General features: G+C 42.9%; 7 non-coding genes across 7 annotated transcripts; all 7 read left to right on the forward strand.

The window, feature by feature from the left end:
- Positions 1-423: 423 nt before the first annotated feature.
- Positions 424-542, forward strand: LOC148331039 (5S ribosomal RNA). The gene has a single exon (XR_015845276.1). It is a non-coding gene; the product is annotated as a 5S ribosomal RNA (ribosomal RNA).
- A 992-nt stretch (positions 543-1,534) lies between these two features.
- LOC148331040 (5S ribosomal RNA) lies at positions 1,535-1,653 on the forward strand. Its single transcript, XR_015845426.1, has one exon. It is a non-coding gene; the product is annotated as a 5S ribosomal RNA (ribosomal RNA).
- Positions 1,654-2,645: 992 nt separating this feature from the next.
- LOC148331041 (5S ribosomal RNA) lies at positions 2,646-2,764 on the forward strand. The gene has a single exon (XR_015845277.1). It is a non-coding gene; the product is annotated as a 5S ribosomal RNA (ribosomal RNA).
- Positions 2,765-3,756: 992 nt separating this feature from the next.
- Positions 3,757-3,875, forward strand: LOC148331042 (5S ribosomal RNA). The gene has a single exon (XR_015845278.1). It is a non-coding gene; the product is annotated as a 5S ribosomal RNA (ribosomal RNA).
- A 992-nt stretch (positions 3,876-4,867) lies between these two features.
- LOC148331043 (5S ribosomal RNA) lies at positions 4,868-4,986 on the forward strand. The gene has a single exon (XR_015845279.1). It is a non-coding gene; the product is annotated as a 5S ribosomal RNA (ribosomal RNA).
- A 992-nt stretch (positions 4,987-5,978) lies between these two features.
- LOC148331044 (5S ribosomal RNA) lies at positions 5,979-6,097 on the forward strand. Its single transcript, XR_015845461.1, has one exon. It is a non-coding gene; the product is annotated as a 5S ribosomal RNA (ribosomal RNA).
- A 993-nt stretch (positions 6,098-7,090) lies between these two features.
- On the forward strand, positions 7,091-7,209 carry LOC148331045 (5S ribosomal RNA). Its single transcript, XR_015845280.1, has one exon. It is a non-coding gene; the product is annotated as a 5S ribosomal RNA (ribosomal RNA).
- The last annotated feature ends 291 nt before the right edge of the window (positions 7,210-7,500 follow it).

The raw sequence follows: 7,500 nt of genomic DNA on the forward strand, positions 1-7,500 counted from the left end.
ATTGGTGTATATATTGGTGGTACGGGGCTGGTATAATATTAGTGCCCCCATGTGGTCCGAATGTGTAGCTACGGAGCCACACACAAGTCTCCTGACACGCATTTGCAAATCAGCACACGCATTTGCGAGTCGTCCGCGGCAGGACTGTAGCAAACGTCACCTGTAAGAAAAGGTCCCGTTTTTACAGGTCGCCCATCTACGGATTTTTGTCCGCATTTAACCATGTGTATGTGCCAACAAATCATTGTACACATTTGCTGATATTTGTCATATATCTGTGACTTCAATCATGCATTGTAGATTGTTGTGACACATTTGTGACTGTGGTTATAGTTTCAGATTCTTGTTACGTATTCTTGGATTGAAGTATTTGCCACAATAAAGACAACATGTATAAAATGCAAAATTTTGAAAGGAATTCTCGCTTACGGCCATACTACCCTGAGAACGCCCGATCTCGTCCGATCTCGGAAGCTAAGCAGGGTCGGGCCTGGTTAGTACTTGGATGGGAGACCGCCTGGGAATACCAGGTGCTGTAAGCTTTTGCACCGCAAAAATAAAAAAAACTTTTGACAAATGTAAGCAAGTATGCGAGCTGCTTTTTTATAAATTTCCACATATTCGCCTGACAGGCTGAGAGCACAAAATGCCAACATTCAGCGTCCCCTGCCTTTGGGTGTTGCTACAGTCTCGCCGTGGACGACTCGCAAATGCGTGTGGCAATTTGCAAATGCGTGTCTGGAGACTTGAGTGTGGCTCCGGAGCTCCACATTAAGACCAAAAGGGGACTCTCGTAGTCTACAGGTGTAGCAGACAGATGACCCGATGCAGTCCGGTTGGGTTGGTGCAGTGAGTGTTTACTAAATAAAAAGTTAATGAATCAATTTAAAAAAATGGTGTTTACTGAATGCAATAAAGGGAAGTATAGTTAATGTGGCAATTAGCAGGTGTGGAGAAGCTTCATTCATTTTTTTTAGCTTCACTGGTTATATCATTGGTTCTTATTTTATTAGTTCCACTTTATTCTTCCATTTATTCCAATTTAATTTAAATAATGTCAAATAAATGGTACATGACCATGGGTGGATAGCAGTGAACGCCCCCCCAAGTTATTGGTGTATATATTGGTGGTACGGGGCTGGTATAATATTAGTGCCCCCATGTGGTCCGAATGTGTAGCTACGGAGCCACACACAAGTCTCCTGACACGCATTTGCAAATCAGCACACGCATTTGCGAGTCGTCCGCGGCAGGACTGTAGCAAACGTCACCTGTAAGAAAAGGTCCCGTTTTTACAGGTCGCCCATCTACGGATTTTTGTCCGCATTTAACCATGTGTATGTGCCAACAAATCATTGTACACATTTGCTGATATTTGTCATATATCTGTGACTTCAATCATGCATTGTAGATTGTTGTGACACATTTGTGACTGTGGTTATAGTTTCAGATTCTTGTTACGTATTTTTGGATTGAAGTATTTGCCACAATAAAGACAACATGTATAAAATGCAAAATTTTGAAAGGAATTCTCGCTTACGGCCATACTACCCTGAGAACGCCCGATCTCGTCCGATCTCGGAAGCTAAGCAGGGTCGGGCCTGGTTAGTACTTGGATGGGAGACCGCCTGGGTATACCAGGTGCTGTAAGCTTTTGCACCGCAAAAATAAAAAAAACTTTTGACAAATGTAAGCAAGTATGCGAGCTGCTTTTTTATAAATTTCCACATATTCGCCTGACAGGCTGAGAGCACAAAATGCCAACATTCAGCGTCCCCTGCCTTTGGGTGTTGCTACAGTCTCGCCGTGGACGACTCGCAAATGCGTGTGGCAATTTGCAAATGCGTGTCTGGAGACTTGAGTGTGGCTCCGGAGCTCCACATTAAGACCAAAAGGGGACTCTCGTAGTCTACAGGTGTAGCAGACAGATGACCCGATGCAGTCCGGTTGGGTTGGTGCAGTGAGTGTTTACTAAATAAAAAGTTAATGAATCAATTTTAAAAAATGGTGTTTACTGAATGCAATAAAGGGAAGTATAGTTAATGTGGCAATTAGCAGGTGTGGAGAAGCTTCATTCATTTTTTTTAGCTTCACTGGTGATATCATTGGTTCTTATTTTATTAGTTCCACTTTATTCTTCCATTTATTCCAATTTAATTTAAATAATGTCAAATAAATGGTACATGACCATGGGTGGATAGCAGTGAACGCCCCCCCAAGTTATTGGTGTATATATTGGTGGTACGGGGCTGGTATAATATTAGTGCCCCCATGTGGTCCGAATGTGTAGCTACGGAGCCACACACAAGTCTCCTGACACGCATTTGCAAATCAGCACACGCATTTGCGAGTCGTCCGCGGCAGGACTGTAGCAAACGTCACCTGTAAGAAAAGGTCCCGTTTTTACAGGTCGCCCATCTACGGATTTTTGTCCGCATTTAACCATGTGTATGTGCCAACAAATCATTGTACACATTTGCTGATATTTGTCATATATCTGTGACTTCAATCATGCATTGTAGATTGTTGTGACACATTTGTGACTGTGGTTATAGTTTCAGATTCTTGTTACGTATTTTTGGATTGAAGTATTTGCCACAATAAAGACAACATGTATAAAATGCAAAATTTTGAAAGGAATTCTCGCTTACGGCCATACTACCCTGAGAACGCCCGATCTCGTCCGATCTCGGAAGCTAAGCAGGGTCGGGCCTGGTTAGTACTTGGATGGGAGACCGCCTGGGAATACCAGGTGCTGTAAGCTTTTGCACCGCAAAAATAAAAAAAACTTTTGACAAATGTAAGCAAGTATGCGAGCTGCTTTTTTATAAATTCCCACATATTCGCCTGACAGGCTGAGAGCACAAAATGCCAACATTCAGCGTCCCCTGCCTTTGGGTGTTGCTACAGTCTCGCCGTGGACGACTCGCAAATGCGTGTGGCAATTTGAAAATGCGTGTCTGGAGACTTGAGTGTGGCTCCGGAGCTCCACATTAAGACCAAAAGGGGACTCTCGTAGTCTACAGGTGTAGCAGACAGATGACCCGATGCAGTCCGGTTGGGTTGGTGCAGTGAGTGTTTACTAAATAAAAAGTTAATGAATCAATTTTAAAAAATGGTGTTTACTGAATGCAATAAAGGGAAGTATAGTTAATGTGGCAATTAGCAGGTGTGGAGAAGCTTCATTCATTTTTTTTAGCTTCACTGGTGATATCATTGGTTCTTATTTTATTAGTTCCACTTTATTCTTCCATTTATTCCAATTTAATTTAAATAATGTCAAATAAATGGTACATGACCATGGGTGGATAGCAGTGAACGCCCCCCCAAGTTATTGGTGTATATATTGGTGGTACGGGGCTGGTATAATATTAGTGCCCCCATGTGGTCCGAATGTGTAGCTACGGAGCCACACACAAGTCTCCTGACACGCATTTGCAAATCAGCACACGCATTTGCGAGTCGTCCGCGGCAGGACTGTAGCAAACGTCACCTGTAAGAAAAGGTCCCGTTTTTACAGGTCGCCCATCTACGGATTTTTGTCCGCATTTAACCATGTGTATGTGCCAACAAATCATTGTACACATTTGCTGATATTTGTCATATATCTGTGACTTCAATCATGCATTGTAGATTGTTGTGACACATTTGTGACTGTGGTTATAGTTTCAGATTCTTGTTACGTATTTTTGGATTGAAGTATTTGCCACAATAAAGACAACATGTATAAAATGCAAAATTTTGAAAGGAATTCTCGCTTACGGCCATACTACCCTGAGAACGCCCGATCTCGTCCGATCTCGGAAGCTAAGCAGGGTCGGGCCTGGTTAGTACTTGGATGGGAGACCGCCTGGGAATACCAGGTGCTGTAAGCTTTTGCACCGCAAAAATAAAAAAAACTTTTGACAAATGTAAGCAAGTATGCGAGCTGCTTTTTTATAAATTCCCACATATTCGCCTGACAGGCTGAGAGCACAAAATGCCAACATTCAGCGTCCCCTGCCTTTGGGTGTTGCTACAGTCTCGCCGTGGACGACTCGCAAATGCGTGTGGCAATTTGAAAATGCGTGTCTGGAGACTTGAGTGTGGCTCCGGAGCTCCACATTAAGACCAAAAGGGGACTCTCGTAGTCTACAGGTGTAGCAGACAGATGACCCGATGCAGTCCGGTTGGGTTGGTGCAGTGAGTGTTTACTAAATAAAAAGTTAATGAATCAATTTTAAAAAATGGTGTTTACTGAATGCAATAAAGGGAAGTATAGTTAATGTGGCAATGAGCAGGTGTGGAGAAGCTTCATTCATTTTTTTTAGCTTCACTGGTTATATCATTGGTTCTTATTTTATTAGTTCCACTTTATTCTTCCATTTATTCCAATTTAATTTAAATAATGTCAAATAAATGGTACATGACCATGGGTGGATAGCAGTGAACGCCCCCCCAAGTTATTGGTGTATATATTGGTGGTACGGGGCTGGTATAATATTAGTGCCCCCATGTGGTCCGAATGTGTAGCTACGGAGCCACACACAAGTCTCCTGACACGCATTTGCAAATCAGCACACGCATTTGCGAGTCGTCCGCGGCAGGACTGTAGCAAACGTCACCTGTAAGAAAAGGTCCCGTTTTTACAGGTCGCCCATCTACGGATTTTTGTCCGCATTTAACCATGTGTATGTGCCAACAAATCATTGTACACATTTGCTGATATTTGTCATATATCTGTGACTTCAATCATGCATTGTAGATTGTTGTGACACATTTGTGACTGTGGTTATAGTTTCAGATTCTTGTTACGTATTTTTGGATTGAAGTATTTGCCACAATAAAGACAACATGTATAAAATGCAAAATTTTTAAAGGAATTCTCGCTTACGGCCATACTACCCTGAGAACGCCCGATCTCGTCCGATCTCGGAAGCTAAGCAGGGTCGGGCCTGGTTAGTACTTGGATGGGAGACCGCCTGGGAATACCAGGTGCTGTAAGCTATTGCACCGCAAAAATAAAAAAAACTTTTGACAAATGTAAGCAAGTATGCGAGCTGCTTTTTTATAAATTTCCACATATTCGCCTGACAGGCTGAGAGCACAAATTGCCAACATTCAGCGTCCCCTGCCTTTGGGTGTTGCTACAGTCTCGCCGTGGACGACTCGCAAATGCGTGTGGCAATTTGCAAATGCGTGTCTGGAGACTTGACTGTGGCTCCGGAGCCACACATTAAGACCAAAAGGGTACCCTCGGAGTCTACAGGTGTAGCAGACATATGACCCGATGCAGTCCGGTTGGGTTGGTGCAGTGAGTGTTTACTAAATAAAAAGTTAATGAATCAATTTTAAAAAATGGCGTTTACTGAATGCAATAAAGGGAAGTATAGTTAATGTGGCAATTAGCAGGTGTGGAGAAGCTTCATTCATTTTTTTTAGCTTCACTGGTTATATCATTGGTTCTTATTTTATTAGTTCCACTTTATTCTTCCATTTATTCCAATTTAATTTAAATAATGTCAAATAAATGGTACATGACCATGGGTGGATAGCAGTGAACGCCCCCCCAAGTTATTGGTGTATATATTGGTGGTACGGGGCTGGTATAATATTGGTGCCCCCATGTGGTCCGAATGTGTAGCTACGGAGCCACACACAAGTCTCCTGACACGCATTTACAAATCAGCACACGCATTTGCGAGTCGTCCGCGGCAGGACTGTAGCAAACGTCACCTGTAAGAAAAGGTCCCGTTTTTACAGGTCGCCCATCTACGGATTTTTGTCCGCATTTAACCATGTGTATGTGCCAACAAATCATTGTACACATTTGCTGATATTTGTCATATATCTGTGACTTCAATCATGCATTGTAGATTGTTGTGACACATTTGTGACTGTGGTTATAGTTTCAGATTCTTGTTACGTATTTTTGGATTGAAGTATTTGCCACAATAAAGACAACATGTATAAAATGCAAAATTTTGAAAGGAATTCTCGCTTACGGCCATACTACCCTGAGAACGCCCGATCTCGTCCGATCTCGGAAGCTAAGCAGGGTCGGGCCTGGTTAGTACTTGGATGGGAGACCGCCTGGGAATACCAGGTGCAGTAAGCTTTTGCACCGCAAAAATAAAAAAAACTTTTGACAAATGTAAGCAAGTATGCGAGCTGCTTTTTTTATAAATTTCCACATATTCGCCTGACAGGCTGAGAGCACAAAATGCCAACATTCAGCGTCCCCTGCCTTTGGGTGTTGCTACAGTCTCGCCGTGGACGACTCGCAAATGCGTGTGGCAATTTGCAAATGCGTGTCTGGAGACTTGAGTGTGGCTCCGGAGCTCCACATTAAGACCAAAAGGGGACTCTCGTAGTCTACAGGTGTAGCAGACAGATGACCCGATGCAGTCCGGTTGGGTTGGTGCAGTGAGTGTTTACTAAATAAAAAGTTAATGAATCAATTTAAAAAAATGGTGTTTACTGAATGCAATAAAGGGAAGTATAGTTAATGTGGCAATTAGCAGGTGTGGAGAAGCTTCATTCATTTTTTTTAGCTTCACTGGTTATATCATTGGTTCTTATTTTATTAGTTCCACTTTATTCTTCCATTTATTCCAATTTAATTTAAATAATGTCAAATAAATGGTACATGACCATGGGTGGATAGCAGTGAACGCCCCCCCAAGTTATTGGTGTATATATTGGTGGTACGGGGCTGGTATAATATTAGTGCCCCCATGTGGTCCGAATGTGTAGCTACGGAGCCACACACAAGTCTCCTGACACGCATTTGCAAATCAGCACACGCATTTGCGAGTCGTCCGCGGCAGGACTGTAGCAAACGTCACCTGTAAGAAAAGGTCCCGTTTTTACAGGTCGCCCATCTACGGATTTTTGTCCGCATTTAACCATGTGTATGTGCCAACAAATCATTGTACACATTTGCTGATATTTGTCATATATCTGTGACTTCAATCATGCATTGTAGATTGTTGTGACACATTTGTGACTGTGGTTATAGTTTCAGATTCTTGTTACGTATTTTTGGATTGTAGTATTTGCCACAATAAAGACAACATGTATAAAATGCTAAATTTTGAAAGGAATTCTCGCTTACGGCCATACTACCCTGAGAACGCCCGATCTCGTCCGATCTCGGAAGCTAAGCAGGGTCGGGCCTGGTTAGTACTTGGATGGGAGACCGCCTGGGAATACCAGGTGCTGTAAGCTTTTGCACCGCAAAAATAAAAAAAACTTTTGACAAATGTAAGCAAGTATGCGAGCTGCTTTTTTATAAATTTCCACATATTCGCCTGACAGGCTGAGAGCACAAATTGCCAACATTCAGCGTCCCCTGCCTTTGGGTGTTGCTACAGTCTCGCCGTGGACGACTCGCAAATGCGTGTGGCAATTTGCAAATGCGTGTCTGGAGACTTGACTGTGGCTCCGGAGCCACACATTAAGACCAAAAGGGTACCCTCGGAGTCTACAGGTGTAGCAGACATATGACCCGATGCAGTC

The sequence above is a fragment of the Idiotropiscis lumnitzeri genome, chromosome 9 (assembly GCF_059441095.1).
Source record: "Idiotropiscis lumnitzeri isolate Australia: NSW breed Sydney's pygmy pipehorse chromosome 9, RoL_Ilum_1.0, whole genome shotgun sequence".
NCBI classification, from domain to species: domain Eukaryota; kingdom Metazoa; phylum Chordata; class Actinopteri; order Syngnathiformes; family Syngnathidae; genus Idiotropiscis; species Idiotropiscis lumnitzeri.